Raw genomic sequence first — 20,753 nt, 5'->3', positions numbered from 1 at the left:
TGGAAAGAGGTGGAGTTGCCACATACAAGGGCTGTTCAAAAAATTCCAGAACATTCGTAATTTCGCGCCAATGGCGTCTTGGAGCGAAATGCAGTTGGCATCCCTGCACATGCTTTGTGTTTAATGTGGGTGTGCCAGAATTTTCATTGTTTTATGTCTGTTATTGTTCAGCGCTGTATTGAGTAGATTATGTCAACACAGTCTGCGAATTTCGAGTTGGCAGAGTCAGAAAATCATGAAAGATGCATTAAATTTTGCATGAAAATCAAGAAAACCTTTAGAGAGACACAACTGATGCACGAACCCTACGGTGGTCAGTGCTTAAGCCATACTCAGTTTTACCAATAGTTAACATGAATGACCCTCATTCAGGATACCCATCACAACATGTACCAGTGATGCTGATGTTAGGGGCGTGAAAGAAATTGCGCATCCCAATAGAAGAATGACTGTCAGAGAGACTGCAGAAGACTAACATTTCTGTTGGATCATCTCATGAAATCCTGACACAGCATCCTTGAATGCATCGTGTTGCAGCCAACTTCATTTCATAATCTGTGAAGAGCTTTTGAATCTCGGAAACGAAAATTAGATGATGCTTAAGTGGATCATAAATAGAGGGGGAGGGGGAGGGGAGAGAGAGGGGGGGGGAGGGGGAGGGGGAGGGGGAGGGGGGAGAGAGGGGGGAGGGGGAGGGGGAGGGGGAGGGGGAGGGGGGAGAGAGAGAGGGAGGGGGAGGGGGGAGGGGGGAGGAGAGAGAGAGAGAGAGAGAGAGAGAGAGAGAGAGAGAGAGAGAGAGAGAGCAGGAGGGGGAGGGGGACGGAGAGAGCGGGAGGGGGAGGGGGACTGAGTGAGATAGGGGGAGGGGGAGGGGGACTGAGGGAGATAGCGGGAGGGGGACGGGGACTGAGGGAGATAGCGGGAGGGGGACGGGGACTGAGGGAGATAGCGGGAGGGGAGGGGACTGAGGGAGATAGCGGGAGGGGGAGGGGACTGAGGGAGATAGCGGGAGGGGAGGGGGACTGAGGGAGATAGCGGGAGGGGGAGGGGGACGGAGGAGATAGCAGGAGGGGGAGGGGACGGAGGGAGATAGCGGGAGGGGGAGGGGACGGAGGGAGATAGCGGGAGGGGGAGGGGGACGGAGGGAGATAGCGGGAGGGGGAGGGGGACGGTGGGAGATAGCGGGAGGGGGAGGGGGACGGTGGGAGATAGCGGGAGGGGGAGGGGGACGGTGGGAGATAGCGGGAGGGGGAGGGGGACGGTGGGAGATAGCGGGAGGGGGAGGGGGACGGTGGGAGATAGCGGGAGGGGGAGGGGGACGGTGGGAGATAGCGGGAGGGGGAGGGGGACGGTGGGAGATAGCGGGAGGGGGAGGGGGACGGTGGGAGATAGCGGGAGGGGGAGGGGGACGGTGGGAGATAGCGGGAGGGCGATGGGGACGGTGGGAGATAGCGGGAGTGGGAGGGGGACGGTGGGATATAGCGGGAGGGGGAGGGGGACGGTGGGAGATAGCGGGAGGGGGAGGGGGAGGGCGGGAGATAGCGGGAGGGGGAGGGGGAGGGCGGGAGATAGCGGGAGGGGGAGGGGAAGGGGGAGGGCGGGAGATAGCGGGAGGGGGAGGGGGAGGGCGGGAGATAGTGGGAGGGGGAGGGGGAGGGCGGGAGATAGCGGGAGGGGGAGGGGGAGGGCGGGAGGTAGAGGGAGGGGGAGGGGGATGGCGGGAGATAGAGGGAGGGGGAGGGGGATGGCGGGAGATAGAGGGAGGGGGAGGGTGGGAGATAGAGGGAGGGGGAGGGTGGGAGATAGAGGGAGGGTGGGAGATAGAGGGAGGGGGAGGGTGGGAGATAGAGGGAGGGGGAGGGTGGGAGATAGAGGGAGGGGGAGGGTGGGAGATAGAGGGAGGGGGAGGGTGGGAGATAGAGGGAGGGGGAGGGTGGGAGATAGAGGGAGGGGGAGGGTGGGAGATAGAGGGAGGGGGAGGGTGGGAGATAGAGGGAGGGGGAGGGTGGGAGATAGAGGGAGGGGGAGGGTGGGAGATAGAGGGAGGGGGAGGGTGGGAGATAGCAGGAGGGGGAGGGGGAGGGGGAGGGAGGGAGATAGCAGGAGGGGGAGGGGGGAGATAGCAGGAGGGGGAGGGGGAGGGAGGGAGATAGCAGGAGGTGGAGGGGGAGGGAGGGAGATAGCAGGAGGTGGAGGGGGAGGGAGGGAGATAGCAGGAGGGGGAGGGAGGGAGATAGCAGGAGGGGGAGGGGGAGGGAGGGAGATAGCAGGAGGGGGAGGGAGAGGGAGGGAGATAGCAGGAGAGGGAGGGAGAGGGATGGAGATAGCAGGAGAGGGAGGGAGGGAGATAGTAGGAGGGGGAGGGAGGGAGATAGCAGGAGAGGGAGGGAGTGAGATAGCAGGAGGGGGAGGGGAAGGGAGGGAGATAGCAGGAGGGGGAGTGGGAGGGAGGGAGATAGCAGGAGGGGGAGGGAGGGTGGGAGATAACAGGAGGGGGAGGGGGAGGGAGGGAGATAGCAGGAGGGGGAGGGGGAGGGGGAGGGAGGGAGATAGCAGGAGGGGGAGGGGGAGGGAGGGAGATAGCAGGAGGGGGAGGGAGGGAGAGAGCAGGAGGGGGAGGGAGGGAGAGAGCAGGAGGGGGAGGGGGAGGGAGGGAGAGAGCAGGAGGGGGAGGGGGAGGGAGGGAGAGAGCAGGAGGGAGAGTGGGAGGGAGGGAGAGAGCAGGAGGGAGAGTGGGAGGGAGGGAGAGAGCAGGAGGGGGAGGGGGAGGGAGGGAGATAGCTGGAGGGGGAGGGGGAGGGAGGGAGATAGCTGGAGGGGGAGGGGGAGGGAGGGAGATAGCTGGAGGGGGAGGGGGAGGGAGGGGGAGAGCAGGAGGGGGAGGGGGAGGGAGGGAGCGAGCAGGAGGGGGAGGGGGAGAGCATGACCAATACAACACAGATATTTTATGAACATGGTTAAGTCTTTTGAAACATTTCCAGCTTTACTTGTTTCCATACCTATAACGATATGAGGTTCAGTGCTTTCTTTAGCCCCCAGTCTCCCCTACACATCCCCCACACTCATGTGGAACTGCTTCCTTTGTGTAATGGATTGCTGACCAATTTAGCAGAAATCGTGAACTACTACCTTTTAGCGCTAGTCGAGGAATCTGCAACCTACACAGTTGCAGAACTGTCTGGGACTCTGATTCAGACCTTCACTACGCTCTGTACCAAAGAACCACTTTCAGTTGTGCCCATGATGCTACAAATGGTGGGCTCCACCTTCATCTCGTAAACGAGACTGTGAGCAGTACTATTTCAGGTAGTCGCCTGAAACTAGATATAATCTCTTCCAATCCAACGTGGTACATATTGTCAGCACCAACGTGAGCCACCACCTACAGCTGACTATGCCACACTTCTCATGGCATCCGGAAGCACCCATTCCTCTCACTATGCACAGAGAAAGCACAATGGATTCCTTCCGGTCCTATGCAGCCATATCTCTAAATGGCTCCACTACACACCTAACATGAGAGTTCCCAATTAACAGTAATACTACTGCAAATGCCCAGTCCAGCATGCTGAGAGGCTTCCTCTGGAACATGGCAAGTGATTTCATCTGGCTTTTAGATTTCATCAGCCATAGGCAGCACCCAAATCTTTTCATCAGATGAACTGAGCAGGCTCTCTGATTGGCAACATGGAAATTCTTTCACTGCTGCTCACACACTGGAATGACTTCCCACTCACAAACAAGTGAGAGGTCAATCTCAGTGTGGGCAGTACCCAAGGTGACTGCAGCAATGGACCAATCGGTGGAAAACACTGCCTGGAGCTGTGAGCGAAGTATCACGAACTTGGTTCACAGCAATTACTATATCTGCCCATACCAGAGTTGGCATGGTAAATACACACACAACACACACACACACACACACACACACACACACACACACACACACACACACACACACACACGAGTTGAAGGTAAGGAACACTGACAAAATTTAAAGTAACTCGCTTCTAACGAAAACATGCACCAGCTCACAGTACTCTGATGTGCTACTGCTGCTACTATGAGAGCTATCACTGGATTTTGCGATCTGAGTACTGCAAGTAACACAAAACAAGTGAGTGATGCAATGCAGACAGTGGCTCTATGCAGTACACAGTTAATAAAGTGCATAAATGTGCCTGATAAGTACACAAATGTGCACAAAATATGGGATTTAAAGATCACCACAATTATAACTACAATAATAGTAGATGATGCGAAAATATACTAACAGCAACTGATAAATAAATCGCTCACTGGTAACAAACATCAAAGGATAATGTCAAGTTATGCATCAAAAGTCCCTGTTCTGAGCCAGTTCAAGTATTAATGCTCATACTGATGAACAGAGAAAATGAGCAAATAAGCTAACACAATGTGCTTTCCTTGCAGGAAAGGCGAAGTCGTTACAGCAGCAGACGTCTGGTGTCAACATAATGTTGTTCAATCAAACCAACTGTTTGAATATCAGTGAGTGTAAGCAACCAGTGTCAGTGTAATATCAAATAGGGTGATAGTACTTGAAAACTATCAATTTAGTGATGACAAAGTATACTTCTCCTTAGATGAATGACATTGACCATGCAATGTGTCAGAGCAGAGTTCAACCTTGTTCCACAGGAAAGTTTGTTCCCCCCGATGTTACTATTTCTGTAGGGCATTCAGTTGGTACAGTTAAAATATTTAACAACAGAGGGAGCACAGATCTACAGGAGCAGATGGCTACGAAGGAGCAGATTTTTAACATTTTAAAGAAATGCAGTACAGGATGAGCTAATGTGTTGGCAAAGAAGGCAATCACATAGCCTCCAATTCTATGACACACTGTGCAGTGATCTGCTGTCGACAGTTTGCCAAACTCTCCACCCATTGGAAACTACCATAGCTCAACTCCATGATGCATTCTCTGCATTGATGGAAGTGGAAATGTATGATTCAACTTTAACAGAAGTGAGCACTGAATTATGATATTATTCAAGTTTATACACCCAGCTATAAGTAAGTTTATAAAACCCCTCCATTTCAATGTAAATAAACTAGTTACCACCATAACCAACTAAACCAGCTGTAGCAGCTCCACATAGTGCGGGTAAAATAGTCTAAGTTCAGTATAGAAGACTGAACAATCTATCTCCAGAGAATATATATTATGATAACCAAATGAAATCGTAAATCAATTACGACTGCTTACAGTTCCAGCCGGTGCAGAGAATCGAGCTTATCTGAGCTTTGAAAAATATGCATCGTCGAGTAATTGTGGAAAGAGTTGTTCATGAGCTTTACAGACCTGCATGCAGAAAATACACTCCTGGAAATGGAAAAAAGAACCCACCATACTTGCTCCGGACACTGCGAGAGGGCTGTACAAGCAATGATCACACGCACGGCACAGCGGACACACCAGGAACCGCGGTGTTGGCCGTCGAATGGCGCTAGCTGCACAGCATTTGTGCACCGCCGCCGTCAGTGTCAGCCAGTTTGCCGTGGCATACGGAGCTCCATCGCAGTCTTTAACACTGGTAGCATGCCGCGACAGCGTGGACGTGAACCGTATGTGCAGTTGACGGACTTTGAGCGAGGGCGTATAGTGGGCATGTGGGAGGCCGGGTGGACGTACCGCCGAATTGCTCAACACGTGGGGCGTGAGGTCTCCACAGTACATCGATGTTGTCGCCAGTGGTCGGCGGAAGGTGCACGTGCCCGTCGACCTGGGACCGGACCGCAGCGACGCACGGATGCACGCCAAGACCGTAGGATCCTACGCAGTGCCGTAGGGGACCGCACCGCCACTTCCCAGCAAATTACGGACACTGTTGCTCCTGGGGTATCGGCGAGGACCATTCGCAACCGTCTCCATGAAGCTGGGCTACGGTCCCGCCCACCGTTAGACCATCTTCCACTCACACCCCAACATCGTGCAGCCCGCCTCCAGTGGTGTCGCGACAGGCGTGAATGGAGGGACGAATGGAGACGTGTCGTCTTCAGCGATGAGAGTCGCTTCTGCCTTGGTGCCAATGATGGTCGTATGCGTGTTTGGCGCCGTGCAGGTGAGCGCCACAATCAGGACTGCATACGACCGAGGCATCATGGTGTGGGGAGCGATCTCCTACACTGGCCGTACACCACTGGTGATCGTCGAGGGGACACTGAATAGTGCACGGTACATCCAAACCGTCATCGAACCCATCGTTCTACCATTCCTAGACTGGCAAGGGAACTTGCTGTTCCAACAGGACAATGCACGTCCGCATGTATCCCGTGCCACCCAACGTGCTCTAGAAGGTGTAAGTCAACTACCCTGGCCAGCAAGATCTCCAGATCTGTCCCCCATTGAGCATGTTTGGGACTGGATGAAGCGTCGTCTCACGCAGTCTGCACGTCCAGCATGAACGCTGGTCCAACTGAGGCGCCAGGTGGAAATGGCATGGCAAGCCGTTCCACAGGACTACATCTAGCATCTCTACGATAGTCTCCATGGGAGAATAGCAGCCTGCATTGCTGCGAAAGGTGGATATACACTGTACTAGTGCCGACATTGTGCATGCTCTGTTGCCTGTGTCTATGTGCCTGTGGTTCTGTCAGTGTGATCATGTGATGTATCTGACCCCAGGAATGTGTCAATAAAGTTTCCCCTTCCTGAGACAATGAATTCACGGTGTTCTTATTTCAATTTCCAGGAGTGTATCTGATAATACGAGGAATGGATTATGTATGGCAGGCTGACCTCTTAAACATGCAAGACTACTTACAAACCAATAATGGTCTAAAGTACATTCTAATGGTCAGACACACATTCCAATTTCGCATGGGCTTACCTTTGAAGGTGAAGACTGGGAAGGTGGTTTCAGAGGTTTCTGAACAATTGTTGCAGACAGGAGTATACTGACTGCCCAATAACCTTGAGGCATACCACATAAGTGAATTTTACGAGAGGCATTTCAAAGCAGAATTGGAATGATGTGGGATAAATCACAATTCAACATTCTCCCATTTGGAAACTGGTACTGCCAAATGGTTGAACTGGACAATCAAAAAACTAATGTGGAAGCAATTTATTCTTCAACATAAGTGCAAATGGCTGAACATACAGCCAGAAATCATTGCAAGTATAATCACATTATTAACCATTCTATTAAGAACAAACCTATTGGTGTCAGAAACGAATTAGAGAAAATCTTTGAACCCAATATGTTCCTCATAGAGCAGGTCATAAAATGTCGAGTGAACAGGGCATTGATGAAATGTCTTAGTTTCTCATCAAAGCTCAACAGCTGGGTGAACACTCGAAATTTGCTATGTAATATGAAAAGCAAACCTCAAACCATGCAGTAGTGTGACATGAGTGCTAGGAAACACATCAACAGAGTTGAAGGTGGTATTCTCGAGTATCTGCCATTTGAACTTTGTATCTCTCGATACAATTTCTGTGGAGCTGGAAAAAAATTGAAATAGCGCCTGGCTTATGGTGATAAGGGCTTTAAGGTTCTGGACAATGTATGCAAAAAGCACAACATTGCCTGCACTACAAATGAATATAATTATATTGCAGACTAAATATTCATTGATAAGTCTGCACAGGTATGTCAAGGGATGGATATTGATGTAGGACAACCTATTTCTGCATATGTGGTTGATAAGGCAATGTTTTCTAGAACTTAAATTGGGTACTGGACTAAACTTCAAGCAATAATGAATGCAGCTCACTGCACACTAAAGAAGAAGAACCTATGGGGTGTTTAAGAAATTGCATCAAATCAATGGTGATAGTGGCAAAAAGTAGGAAGGAAACGATGTGTTAAAACCCCCAGATTCCTACCAATACCAAAGACATCTGGTGGAATAATTTTGTTCCTGATACCTAAATTTGCTGGGCTGTCAGCTCTGGTTACATGAGCTAGGAGAGCTGCTATCATATTCCAAGCAGTATAGAATGCCCGAAAAAGCGAAAAGCAAATACAAACAGCTAAAAAGCATAATGACTATGGAGGCCATCACTATCGGTTAAGGCCTATATTTAAAATACAGGAAATGGCTTGGATTGGATATTTTAAAAAGGCCCACAGCAATGGTACTGGAGAGAAGGATTACAAACACTCTTAGATCAGCCTAATCTCGTCAGAAAATTTTAAATCAGTGTAGGACACATTGCTTGAGACAGTGTGGAAATCCAAGAAACATGGAACTGTCAATTTAGATGTTGGTGGGGGTATGGAGCTCTTGGTGATTTAAGGCCACCTGAAGAATTGTGTTGTCACTTCACCAATAGGAATCAGTTGTTTTACAATGTTCGACACTACCATGACTTCAGTTCATACCTGAGGATATTTCTGCCTGATATTTTTCCTCAAAATTGCATAAAAACAAGCAGTATGCACGTCTCCACATAATTTGAAGCTACGATGTAATGACGTTAACTCTAATCACAATTGGTCTAAATTGAAAACAAACAAATTTCCTGCAATATAGGAGCACGGGGTAGTGATGTACAGCATTGACTGGACTGCAAACACACAAAAGCATAGCTATCACCACAGAATTAATAATAAATTGCATCTAGGGAATGGAGAAATTGTGACAATATCTCCTGGCCCTTGCAACAATGACAATTCAAATGTATACTTGATACATATTTTTAAAGGATTTGAGGTACATGAAAATGTTATGTTTAAATCAGAGATGAAAACAAAACACATTACAGACTTTCGTCACAAATATTAAACAGGATGGCCACTAGGTTTCTCGAAAAAACAAGTGATGATGCATAATATTGGTAAAATGTTTGAGTTATCAACTGGTGGACATACTGCTAGTCAGTACGATTTGTGCAGAGTGTAATATTGCAACAAATTTTGTACCCTGACAATAGATTAGTCCATACCATTTATGCATTTTTTCCCTGCTTATGAAAGTTAAGAAAATGAAGTCCACGATGAACATGGGCAGCTACATGAAGCCAAGATGGCGAAGGGTTAACAAGCATCAGGAATGTGGGAGGTAACCTGAAGCCAAAAGCGAACTCCAGGAGGTAACAGGGAAGAATGGCGATCCCCATACTGGCAGGCAAAGGAGTCATCAAATAAGATGGAATAGGTTGAGTCCCCAGGTGTGAAAGAGAAATGGCATGCCTATCCACTGAGGAGGACATCATACCAGTATGACTAGCAGTCCAGCGTCTTCTGCAGACTCTCAACTGGGCTGGTGAAAAAGCAGCCACTGGAGAAACGTATTCCATCATGGAGTGTGTTCAGACAGCATATGATGAACAGAGGTGCAGAGGAATGAACTAAACACCCACAGTCTAGTTATGAATGGACAAGGGATCACAAGAAATGGAGGAGGGCTGTCTGATCCGTTCCTCTGGAAATACCACTTGGGAGATGTAGGACACTGAGGGATTGGGTACTATGTACAGCCAAGTACGATACATGGGCGGATGAAGGAAGTTTCCTATCAAACATGAGCTCCAGGAATTTCCTGTTTCAGTGAACGAAAGAGCTCAAGGCGCAAGATGTAAAGATGGTGTAAGAAACTCATTCCACCGCCAAATACTTATACAAAAGATTGTGGCAGTGGAAAAGTGAAAGCCACTGCCCATGCTCCATGAGAAAAGACGATAGGAATGACGCTGAAGACGCTGCTCAAGGAGACATGTTGACGTAGAACTGCAATAGATACTTGGTGGGAGGCAGCCCATAATATGGTTAAAGGGGATAGCAAAGACAATGATACCCAGGACGAGCATTCAGGCATCCTATTTTCCTGGATAAATGTGCAGGACAAGGCCAAACAATATAAACCTTGGGAAAACATCTTTCAAAACTTCGTCTAGTAAATGGGGCAGATGGCCTCTGAAGCCCCACATGTATAGACTACACATGATACCAGTCCTCCAGCAGATGTATCGGACTTCTTCCGAATCAAATAATATGGCCATAGTCTTATTTCCACAGGAAACCATTCATGATATCGGATGACGAAGTGAAAACATGGTCAAACGCAGAACAGCATGCTCGAAATCCACACTGTGCAGTGCTTAGCAGTTGGGCAGACTCAAGCCACAAAACCATCTGCCCATGAATCATATCTTCCATCACCCTGGAAACACAGCTGGTGAGAGAAGAAAGGCTTAGGTTGGGTATAACATTGACTTCACATCAGCATCTAGCAAACATGCAATCTGCCCAAATATAATTGTACCTACAAAGGAGAAGGTGCCGACCTACAAGAGAATGCTGCAACATCTCAATGTGAACACTGTCTGGCTCTAGGGCAAATGATCTGGATGAAGTGAGAGCATGGTCTACATCCCTCATAGTAATAGCAACATTGTAGCATTCATGATTCTGAGAGGGTATCAGCTGAGCTGCCTCCACTTGTTTCCCTACATAACAGGATGACCGGAGCGGGTGACATGGTCGGGGTTGTAGGGCATGGCTGGGTAGAAGAAGGTGGCTGTTTTTAGCAATCTTCCTTTTTTTATTGTTGGTTCTTCCAATACATTTTCTGGTAGCTCAGCCTCACCACTCGTATCGTGGTGAAGACGTACTGATGCACGCAGTCCGGGGAACGCAATGCCGCACTCTGTCAGCAGCTGTGCAGGCGGTAGGAGGTCAGCGGCATGAGGCCCAGTTCCAGCTCACCCCCCCTGCTGATGCGGCGGCTCTTGACGACGCCGGGAGTCGCCAGTGCAGCAGCGGGCAACACCCTCCGCCAGCCAGTCCTCAAGGACAGCGTCACTGATGATGACGACGTGACAGTGACTGAACACCCAATCGGTAGAATCGAATGCCGACACCCACCTCTGATGCCCTTAAATAGTGCAGGCCGCTGCTGAATCCGCCGGTTACGCGGCAGCGTGTTTATTAGAAGGTTCTCTATGAGTTGGCTAATGCAACCGCACCACACGCAGCCTGCATCTGCGTAATTCTGCTAATGCTGCATTCTGATGGCTGCCGCGCACTTACACACATACCGATGCTCATTGCAAAACTGCATAATGTGCTGACTGGCCTTCGTCCGCCGTTTGCTGTGAGGCTGGCGCATCACGCACTGAAACACACTAAATCACAATTTCGCATAGTATTTCCTAAAAATAACCCTTTGTCCTCTACAATTCCTCCCTCATATGAAAAGAATTTGTCCCTGATTTCAACCAAAAAGTCGAACTAACTATAGTCCACTTCACAAACACCACAAAATACGATTGATTCACTATTTACACTGGAATCATTCACTTTTATCCTCAGTCTAATCTTTGTCCATAAACATTACTCCGTGTTCTGCTGCAGTGCCTCACAACTGTTCAGTGATTTTGTCTGGACCCTTAGGTTAAAGGTTGGAAGGGCCACCTTCCTCTTGAGCCGATAGTACACTAATTCTACGACAAAGATAAAAATATAAGTGGCGGTGGTTGATGATCCAATAACTAGTAAGTGTTGCTTATGCTCATTACAGTACTCGTGCACTCGTTGAAAAAGATGTTCCATAGTTATACGTCCATCCTGAGCTGCTCGCATCCGGTCCAAAGAGGCGAGCAAAGTTGGGTCTAATGTGCTATTCACATTATCCTGTATCTGCTGCAGTGTTTCATTAAAACTAGAAATATCTACTGCGTCAGCGGTCCCAAAAACAGTTTTTAGGATACGGCCACCCTTGTCTAACCATCCTCTTTCCCTACGGACGTGCGGGATTAACCCTGCAGTTTGCTGCAACTGAGCTTGTAACCGTGCAAAAGCTGTTCGTAATAGCTGATATTGCCCCTGTGTGTCATTAAACCTTGACTGATTAGCCACCATGGAATGAAGTTCATTAAATGTATGCTCTAATTCACAGATTTCGTCTTCAACCGCCCAAATATTACAGTCCACCCTTAAGGTCCATTGATGTCCGGACATAATTACGTCCCCTTGTCGCGAGAACAAAACACCACTTGATATACGACGCACCTTCAAAGCTTCAGCTAAGTTGCAACAGCAAAACAGAATAACTATGCTGAGAGATAGTGCACACCTTCCTTCTTCCCTCTTCAGCGCAACCCATGACGCTGGAACTGCTGGTCTTACCAGAACGTCACGCCTTCTGAGAACCAAAAGAAAAACAACTCACATTAGCTCTTCCTTTTTACACGTGGCCTAAGAGCATAACAGCATGTCTGATCGCTTCAACAATTAACATTGTTTTCTTGTTTATCTACTCCTTACTTATTCTTTTTCTTAGATTCACCTTTCTCTCCACTAGAAGTTACTGCAGACAATGAAGGCAGTTCCTCAAAAATCCCCTTTAAAGGCCTAATTCAGCTCACATGCACAATAGTAGGGAGAGTTGGAAGCTGTAATTTGGCATTCACCAGCGATGTCACCTCGATCACCTGGAAAGGACCTTGATAATGGGATACAAATGTTTTCGTTTTGCCTTTTGGCACATACCGATTAGTCATCACCCATTGCCCTACATGATAATTGGGTAAAGCCGCCTTTCCATTGTGAACTTTGTCCTGTCTCTCTAAGACTTTAGTGTTCATTTTTTTCACCTGCCACCAGATTGTTTTCAACTTTGTGGATAAATCCTTAACCGCTGAAATATCGGTTCCTGGTGGGGTCTTGAGCAATTCAAAAGGAGATGGCATCTTCTGACCGAACATTACTTCATATGGAGGCAATCCTGTACTTTCATGCACTTTTGAGTTATACGCCGCAGTTACAAACGCCAATAAGGTATCCCAATTGTTGTGTTGCGAATTTACATAATAACTTAACATTTTAGCTATTGTACGATGAACTTTCTCAGTCCGACCATTAGCCTGCGGGTGTAAATGCTCGTTCTCAATTTCTTTGCATGAAACAACTTGCATAACTGTTTCATCAAATCAGACAAAGTTTGACCCTTGATCTGTAATTATAGTTTCAGGTGTTCCGAATTTCAATATCCATTGATGTACCATGGCGTGAGCCATGGTTTCGGCTCCCTGGTCTGGAATGGCTGTCAGACACATGGTGCGAAAAAGGGTATATTATTGTTAAAACATAGCGATTACCCGCTGGTGTTTGCACAAATGGTCCTAAGACGTCTACGCCAAGTACTTTGAGAGGTCTATCCGCTTCCGGTAGTCATTGCAACACAATTTTCTGATGACTCAATTCCGCCCGTTGAGCAAACAGAATGCAATTCTTTACGTACTGATCGACACCTTGCCTACGCGTTGTTAACTCTGTGCTACCCTCCTTTCCGTTGCTCTTCGACCCGAATGACCAGAACACACTGAATCATGTGCTTGCCTTAAAATTTCGCTTCGCAATTTTTCTGGTACGACTATGCGTGGACCGTTCCTAGCTTTATGGTACAATATCCCATCATCCACGACAAACTGTCGCTGCAAGGTAAATCGTTGACAATCTGTTTCAGCAGTTTGTGCCTCCGTCCATTCGTTCTCATTTATTCCTGTGCATTCTATGGCGCATACTTTACGGCTCAGACCATCAGCGTTTCCATGCGATTTACCCGGTCGATGTATCACTTCAAAATCATACTCACTCAGATGCAAAGCCCACTTAGTTAATCTATTTGTCTTTAAGCCCTAACAGCCACTTAAGTGCTGCATGGTCATTAATCACCCTGAAACGTCTTCCATACAAATAACACCGGAAATAGGTTATTCCGAAAATTAATGCCAATAACTCCTTCTCAGTTGTTGAGTAATTTTTTTCTGCATTTTTTAGCCGTCTGGAGTCACATGCTGTCGGGTGTTCCTGCCCATCTATTTCCTGCGATAATACAATACCCAAAGCAAAATTGCTAGAGTAACAAGATAATATAAACTGGTTGCTAAAATTTGGAAAAGCCAAAACCGGACTACATGTTAACATCTTTAACTTTTGAAAGTATCTTCGCATTCTGCTGACCAGCGAAATTTTGCTCCCTTCTTCAACAACTGCGTGAGGGGCCTTGATATTTCCACAAATTTTGCAATATACCTCCTGTAAAAATTGGCGAGACCTAAGTAAGACTGCAACTCCTTTACTTTTGGAGGTGTCGGAAAATTCATTACCGTCTCTACAAGTTTTGGATCCATGTGGACAGCCTCCTGTCCTATAATATGACCTAGATAACTGGCTTCTTGCAACAAAAAATGACATTTTTCCATATGAAGAGTTAACCGCGCTGCTTTCAGACGTTCGAAAACTTCGCGCAAATGGTGCACATGTTCTTGCACGTCCTTTGAGAAAACAATTATGTCGTCCAAATATACCATACACTGATTAGGTTTCAGCCCTCGTAACACGCTATCTAGTAACCGTTGGAAGGTTGCCGGATCATTTTTGAGTTCGAAAGGCATTCGCCGATACTGAAAATGACCTGTAGGTGTTGAAAAAGCTGTCTTCAGTCAGTCTTCCAGGGCGACCTCCAACTGGTGGTACGCGCTTCGAAGATCCAAGGTCGTGAAGTACCGACATTGACCCAAATTATCCAGAGTTTCAGTGATATTAGGCATTGGGTATGCATCCGATACAGTTTTTTGATTCAGGAAACGATAATCACAACAAAAACGATATGCCTTGCCCCCATCAGGTGATTTTTTACCCACTCTTACGACACGAGCGGACCAGGGACTACTACTGGTTTCTATTATCCCATCCCTAAGCTGTTGATTAATAAATTCTTCCATGACAGGCTGTACGCTTTTTGGAACACGATATGGAAGTTTATGAACCGGTGCTTCATTCCCAGTGGGGATGTAATGCTGAACTAACGGTGTGGCGGGCAGTGGACCATTAGAATTAAATAACTGTTTATGTTTCGTCAAAAGGTTTTCCATGACTTCTCTGTCTTGCCCTTTTAAATGTGCTACTTTACCCCTCAGTGCGGGCCAGCTGACAGACTCTCCCGGCATTGTGTAATCTGCTGCAAAATCCTTATCCAGTTCATCTTCCCCTATTATCTCCAGATTCGCTATTGCAGTACCCCGTGCTAATTGCACCTCTTCAAGGCCAAAATTATTAATACTGACAGGCACAACCTTTTTTCCTTTTATCTCCCGCATGTAGGACATGCTACAGCATGTAAAACACTTCACTTTATCCAACAGCTCATTCTCAGACAAGGGTTCAACGACACACAACGAATTAACAGACACGCTAGCTCCAACATCTGCCCAGATTATTTTCCCTGTACCCTTCAGTATAGTATCGCACGAGTTAACCCTAAGGGACCTTGTACGCAGTTTAGGTGGCCCACCCAATGTCTGGGCAGTTCCTTGCGACAGTAATGGTTTTTCGGCCACAGAACCTAGGCGAAACTGTATTCTGTCCAGTTCTACTGTACGCTGTGGGTTAACTTTTGCATGATGCACAACCTGGAAATCCAATCCCAGTATGACATCATAGCTGCTGCCAACAACTGGAAGAACTTTTACCTTCACCTGGAAGTTCCTCATTTCCACTCTGAAGTTTAACATCACTGATCTGAGTGACTCCACCTGTCCCCCACCCACTCCAATTAACGCCCAGCATGGTGGTTTTAATTATACTTTACTGAGTACACTTCTACTTGCCACGGATACCTGAGACCCGGTATCCAATAAAAATTTGCACGGTCTGCCCCTCACCATGCCGGTCAGAAAAAATCGGCCACTGATTCTGCACTAGCATTAATCCCTACCGGGGTTGTTGCACAGTGGACACACCACCCCCTACCCCATTTAACTGAGGGAGGTGAGGCCCACCTTGCGGTTTCCTATCACTCGTCTAATGTGTCCCATCCAACCACATCTGAAACATTTTATTTCTGCATTAAATACTGCTTTCCTGGCTCGCGTCTTTGATACCGCTTCAACTTCCTCTAAGGCCACAGCAATTCCGACTGCCTCATTGAGAGTCTTAGGGAACCCATCCTAATCTTGCGGGAGGTTTCGGGTTGTATTCCCCACAAAAATGCGTCTAGTGCCCTCTGCTCAGCTTCCTGCTGAATGACTTCATTAACCCTATCGGAATGCGTTAGCTCACAGGTTTTAACATTAATTTTTCGAATTCGATGTACAAAAGCTTGTATTGATTCCCCATTCCTTTGATACATTCTATTCAATTGTTCCCGATAATATCTAGACGTATTTTTCCTCCGATACCTTTCCAGCAACCCTTTTTTGAATACTTCAATCCCTTAATTCTTCATGGCATGTAACGTATGCTCTGGCATCCCCAGTTACTTTCAACTTAGCCACATGCATGAGTGTTTCTGCACCCCAAAATTTCCCAATTTAGCAGCCGTCCTGAGGTTCTCAAAAAAAAATCATAACATCCTCCCCAGCTTTTCCCGAGAAAGGGGTGACCAAAGACGCAGTGTTAGTGTCAAGAATTATTGCATTAACAGGAAACCGTTCTTTGCTCACTTCTTTAGACCGAGCAAGCTCTATCTCTAATTCCGGCATTCGCTCAATTAGCTGCTGAATAGCCATCTCGGCTGACAGACTGCTCCGTCACTACCAGCTATCGAATCCAGACTACAGTAAGCCCAGAAAGAAGAACAGGAAAGGAAGACTGACTATGCCACAGGTTCAGACAAACCACCAAACGAAAAACTGGCACTTACTTATCATGTTGCAGGAGTTGCTGATCCATTGTTGCCCTTCTCAGGTGCCACTTATCCTCGTCGATTACCAGCCACAATTTCCTCAAAGTCCAAGGAGAAGACCACTAGTGTCACTAACTCTAACAGGAGTGTGTGATGCACAGGTTGCCCGACTAACACCACTTGTAATAGGACGATCGGAGCGGGTGATGTGATCAGGGTTGTAGGGCATGGCTGGGTAGAAGAAAGTGGCTGTTTTAAGCAATCTTCCTATTTATTGTTGGTTCTTCCAATACATTTTCTGGTAGCTCAGCCCCACCGCTCGTGTCGTGGTAGAGACGTGCTGATGCACGCAGTCCGGGGAACGCGATGTCACACTGTCAGCAGCTGTGCAGGCAGTAGGAGGTCAGCGGCATGAGGCCCGGCCCAGCTCATCCCACTGCAGACACGGCGGCTAGCGACAGCGACAGAATGCCCAATCGGTCGAACCGAATGCCAGCGCCCACCTCTGATGCCCTTAAATAGTGCAGGCCGCTGCTGAATTCGCCAGTTACACAGCGGCATGTTTATTAGAAGGTTCTCGATGAGTTGGCTAACGCAACCGTGCCACACGCAGCCCACACCTGCATAATTCTGCTAATGCTGCGTTCTGATGGCTGCTGCGCACCTACACACATACAGACACTCATTTCAAAACTGCGTCACCTGCATAACGCATTGGCCAGCCTTCATCCATCGTTTGCCATGAGGCTGGCGCATCGCGCAATGAAACACACTAAATCAAAATTTCGCACCGTATTTCCTAAAAATAACTCCCTTGTCCTCTACACATGGGAGGAAGGCACCGTTATAGTTGGTGGGACTTGAAATCTCTCTAAAATAGCTGTCCGAGGTGTTTGAGATATCATGGGAGTTGACATCATGGTCATACCAGGAATTGGGGAATCAAGTTTGGTCCCAGAGAGCCGATGAATGTTTCTCCACACAACAGAAGAGGGAGTGAAACTTAAAATACCTAATAAACGACATCCAGGTAGGTTTTTTAGTATCCCAAAACATGTGACAACACTGCACACACCTCTCTTCATAATTAATATAACTCACCATCATAGGATGTGCTCCAGTGAAACACGTCGCTGCATGCCTCAGTCTACCAGGGACCAGGACATGCTACAGTCAACTTGAAGTACATGGCATGGACCATTCTGCAGCAGTAAGGATAAGTTTTGGAAGATACTTTACCTGGTCATCACAGCTGTGTAAAGGGGGATGAGTAAAGCCTCCAGTCGGCCTTCGAAAGCTGCTAATTGGCTTTGCACTCAGGTGGGGTAAGAGTCTGAATAGACAGCACACAGAAAGTGATCATTTGAGTATGTGTCAGAGGGAATGGGCCATTCGAGATGACGGGCAAGCTGGACAGTGCAGAACAAGAGGTCTAAATGGTAATAAATGTGCATGGAATCTGAAAGGAACATGGCTGTTTCACTGGTATGAGAGAGTATTCAGGACGTCAGCTAAGACGAAACCTCTTTGACAGGTTCTCCTAGAGCCCCAAAGCAGATGGTGGGCATTAAACTAACCAAGCAGCAAAAAGGAGTGAGGGAGCTGACCAATGAGCTGGACCAAGTCCAACTTGGTAACAGCAAATCACGAAGGAGTGTAGATGTTACAAAAGAGAAAAGATGAAATGAGGAACAAGAGTGCAGACTGCCGTAGCTAGCAGTCAAGTGTTCGATGATATTGATGACCAACATGGCTCCCCCATGAGGTGGAATGCTGTCTGGGGGGGAAGGTGAAAGTGGACCAGAAGAAACATGACAGGTCAAAGGGGTTGTGAGGACAATTTTTATTCTGGGAAGCTGACACTGCAATTCCAAGAACAGCTGTAATTCCCGTTGGCTCAATCTAATGCCACAAATGTTCCATTGGAGAAGTCATAATGGAGATTGGGGAGGAGGGAACAAATGAAGGTTAGTCACCTTGGTATCTGCTGAGTGCCAGTCTTCAAAAATTCACTGCTACAGGAGCAGAGGCTGGAGAATCATGTTCCATGAGATCTACAAACATATTGGCATTCTCCCTGAGCCATCCTGTGAATTCCATGGCAGAAAACTGGTAGGCAGCGGGCACCAGCAAAATGGAGGTGAGGCAGGTGAGGGTATATGTGCCAACACCACTGAAGAGGATCTCCTAGTCAAGGAAGGTGAAGACCATTTGTTTTTGTATGATTTCTTAGAACTTTCTGGTTGCCAGATAAATATGTTTTTTAGCTGTACAAAGTCTTTGCGGGAGTATTGCTTTTGTCCTTTCAGATTGACTGTTGCGTAACAGGTTATTTCACCACCAGGGCAAAGATCAGATGGCTTGTTGCGCAGCTGTAGGAGGAGATGGGGATGCTACTGTGACCTGGGTGACTTCACTACGGCAATACTGAAATTGTGGTCACAAGTCTGGGTGGGCATATCCTCCATTATGCATAGCATAGCAAAAACGGTACTGTAAATGCGAATCATAAAATTCACAGATTTTTACTAGCTAACAACTGTGAGTGACAAAGTGGAGTTTGATGTCATTCACTCAGATCTCCTATATGGCTCACTCGTTAAGACACATGGGAAATTCATGGGATTACAATTGATACAGCAGAGAGAAGGAGGAAACTGCTACCCTCGTGAGCATCTTTGCCAAGAGTAACACATTTGGCAATGTTTCGACAGGATACGCGTTTTATTATAATGTTGACACTTGTAGGAACTCATCTGGTTTGGAATGTAAGGTTGGACCGTGATGACTTCATAGCCTGCCTGAATCTTTGAGGCAAACAATACTCGAGCAAATGGTAGAAAAAGAATGCATGTGGGCATTAAATTTGCATCCATCTTTTTCATTACTCAATGGGCTGCAGTGATGCCATGATGAGAGAGATGACTGTGGACTTCTCCCTCAGTGAGGCCATCAAGCATCAGAATGTAAAGAACACCATGTGAAGAGTTCACTGTAAGATGGTTCTCCACACGAACAGGATAACTCTGGATATGTGATGCTGTAAGCAGTTGAGCTTGAGAATAACAATACGTCTTCAGAAGCAAAGTTGCATTACATACATGACAATATGATGTCACAGGGCCTACAACTGCAACACCACCTTTCACAATAATGTACACATTAATTGTAGCAAAGGACAGACCACCTGCAGTACATGATACCATGAGGAACCGAGGCGCAGTTGGGAGGGTCTTCAAATCTTTAGCCTCATTCTGTTTATGTTTAGTAGACACGCACTAAGATGGTAAGCCACAGCAAAAAAAAAAAAGAAAAAATCTCCATGATTGCCAACATCTACAATGGCATGCTCCTTCCAACCAGGGGGGGGGGGGACACTCAGAGGGGGGATTCACCCACCGTAAATGACTGTTCACACCTCAGGTCACACCTCCCAAACTCCTGACAGAGGGACCAATTGGGATTTGGGAAGGTAACAGCTTAGGCAGTTACCCCTCTCTAGGCATGGACTGTATCAGAGTATGTGCGAACCCTACCTGTTGACCAGGAGCTGGGAATTATGCATTACCTTGTCACCTGTAATGTGTCTCATGAATGGGCCAGCCTTCAGGAACACACCGGGACGAAGGAGAAACAAAGAGAATGAGGATTCACCAGTTAAGTCTTCACAACCTTACTGAAAGTGGCACCAGATACATAAGATTCTTCTTGATGGTGGCCTGTACACTGTCACCACTACGAGCTTGTGTGCTTCCTGAGCACCAATGTGGCACAGCATTGAAAGAGCTGTTCAACACTATATTCATTAATCGGGAAGGCCAGGAATCAGCTCCAATTTTTGGATATATACCCACTCATCCTTCCTTCTTACTTTTCTATTGCAGTATGATATTAGCTTGTGCTCATCAAGATGAATCTGTTGAATTTCAGTGATTTTCATGTGACATTCTGCATTCAGCCCAATACAGGTGCTGACATTCCACCTGAACTTTGGTTTTCCTGTATGGATATTAGACATTCGCTCTACATATTTAGGAACAGTGACATAATGGTTGTTGCAGAGAATAGCATTACTGACCATACTGCCTTGTAATGTTGTTGCTTATCAGTAATACTGAATAATTACAGTAGTGCATTTTATATATGAA

General features: G+C 47.2%; 1 protein-coding gene across 1 annotated transcript in view; it reads right to left on the bottom strand.

The window, feature by feature from the left end:
- LOC126213258 (zinc finger protein 708-like) overlaps nt 1-20,753 on the bottom strand; it is a 122,924-nt gene that overhangs the window by 33,573 nt on the left and 68,598 nt on the right. The window lies entirely within an intron of this gene.

The sequence above is a fragment of the Schistocerca nitens genome, chromosome 11 (genome assembly GCF_023898315.1).
Source record: "Schistocerca nitens isolate TAMUIC-IGC-003100 chromosome 11, iqSchNite1.1, whole genome shotgun sequence".
In the NCBI taxonomy this organism is placed as follows: domain Eukaryota; kingdom Metazoa; phylum Arthropoda; class Insecta; order Orthoptera; family Acrididae; genus Schistocerca; species Schistocerca nitens.
Note: the sequence above shows the minus strand (reverse complement) of the source record. Positions and strands in the feature narration are given on the sequence as shown.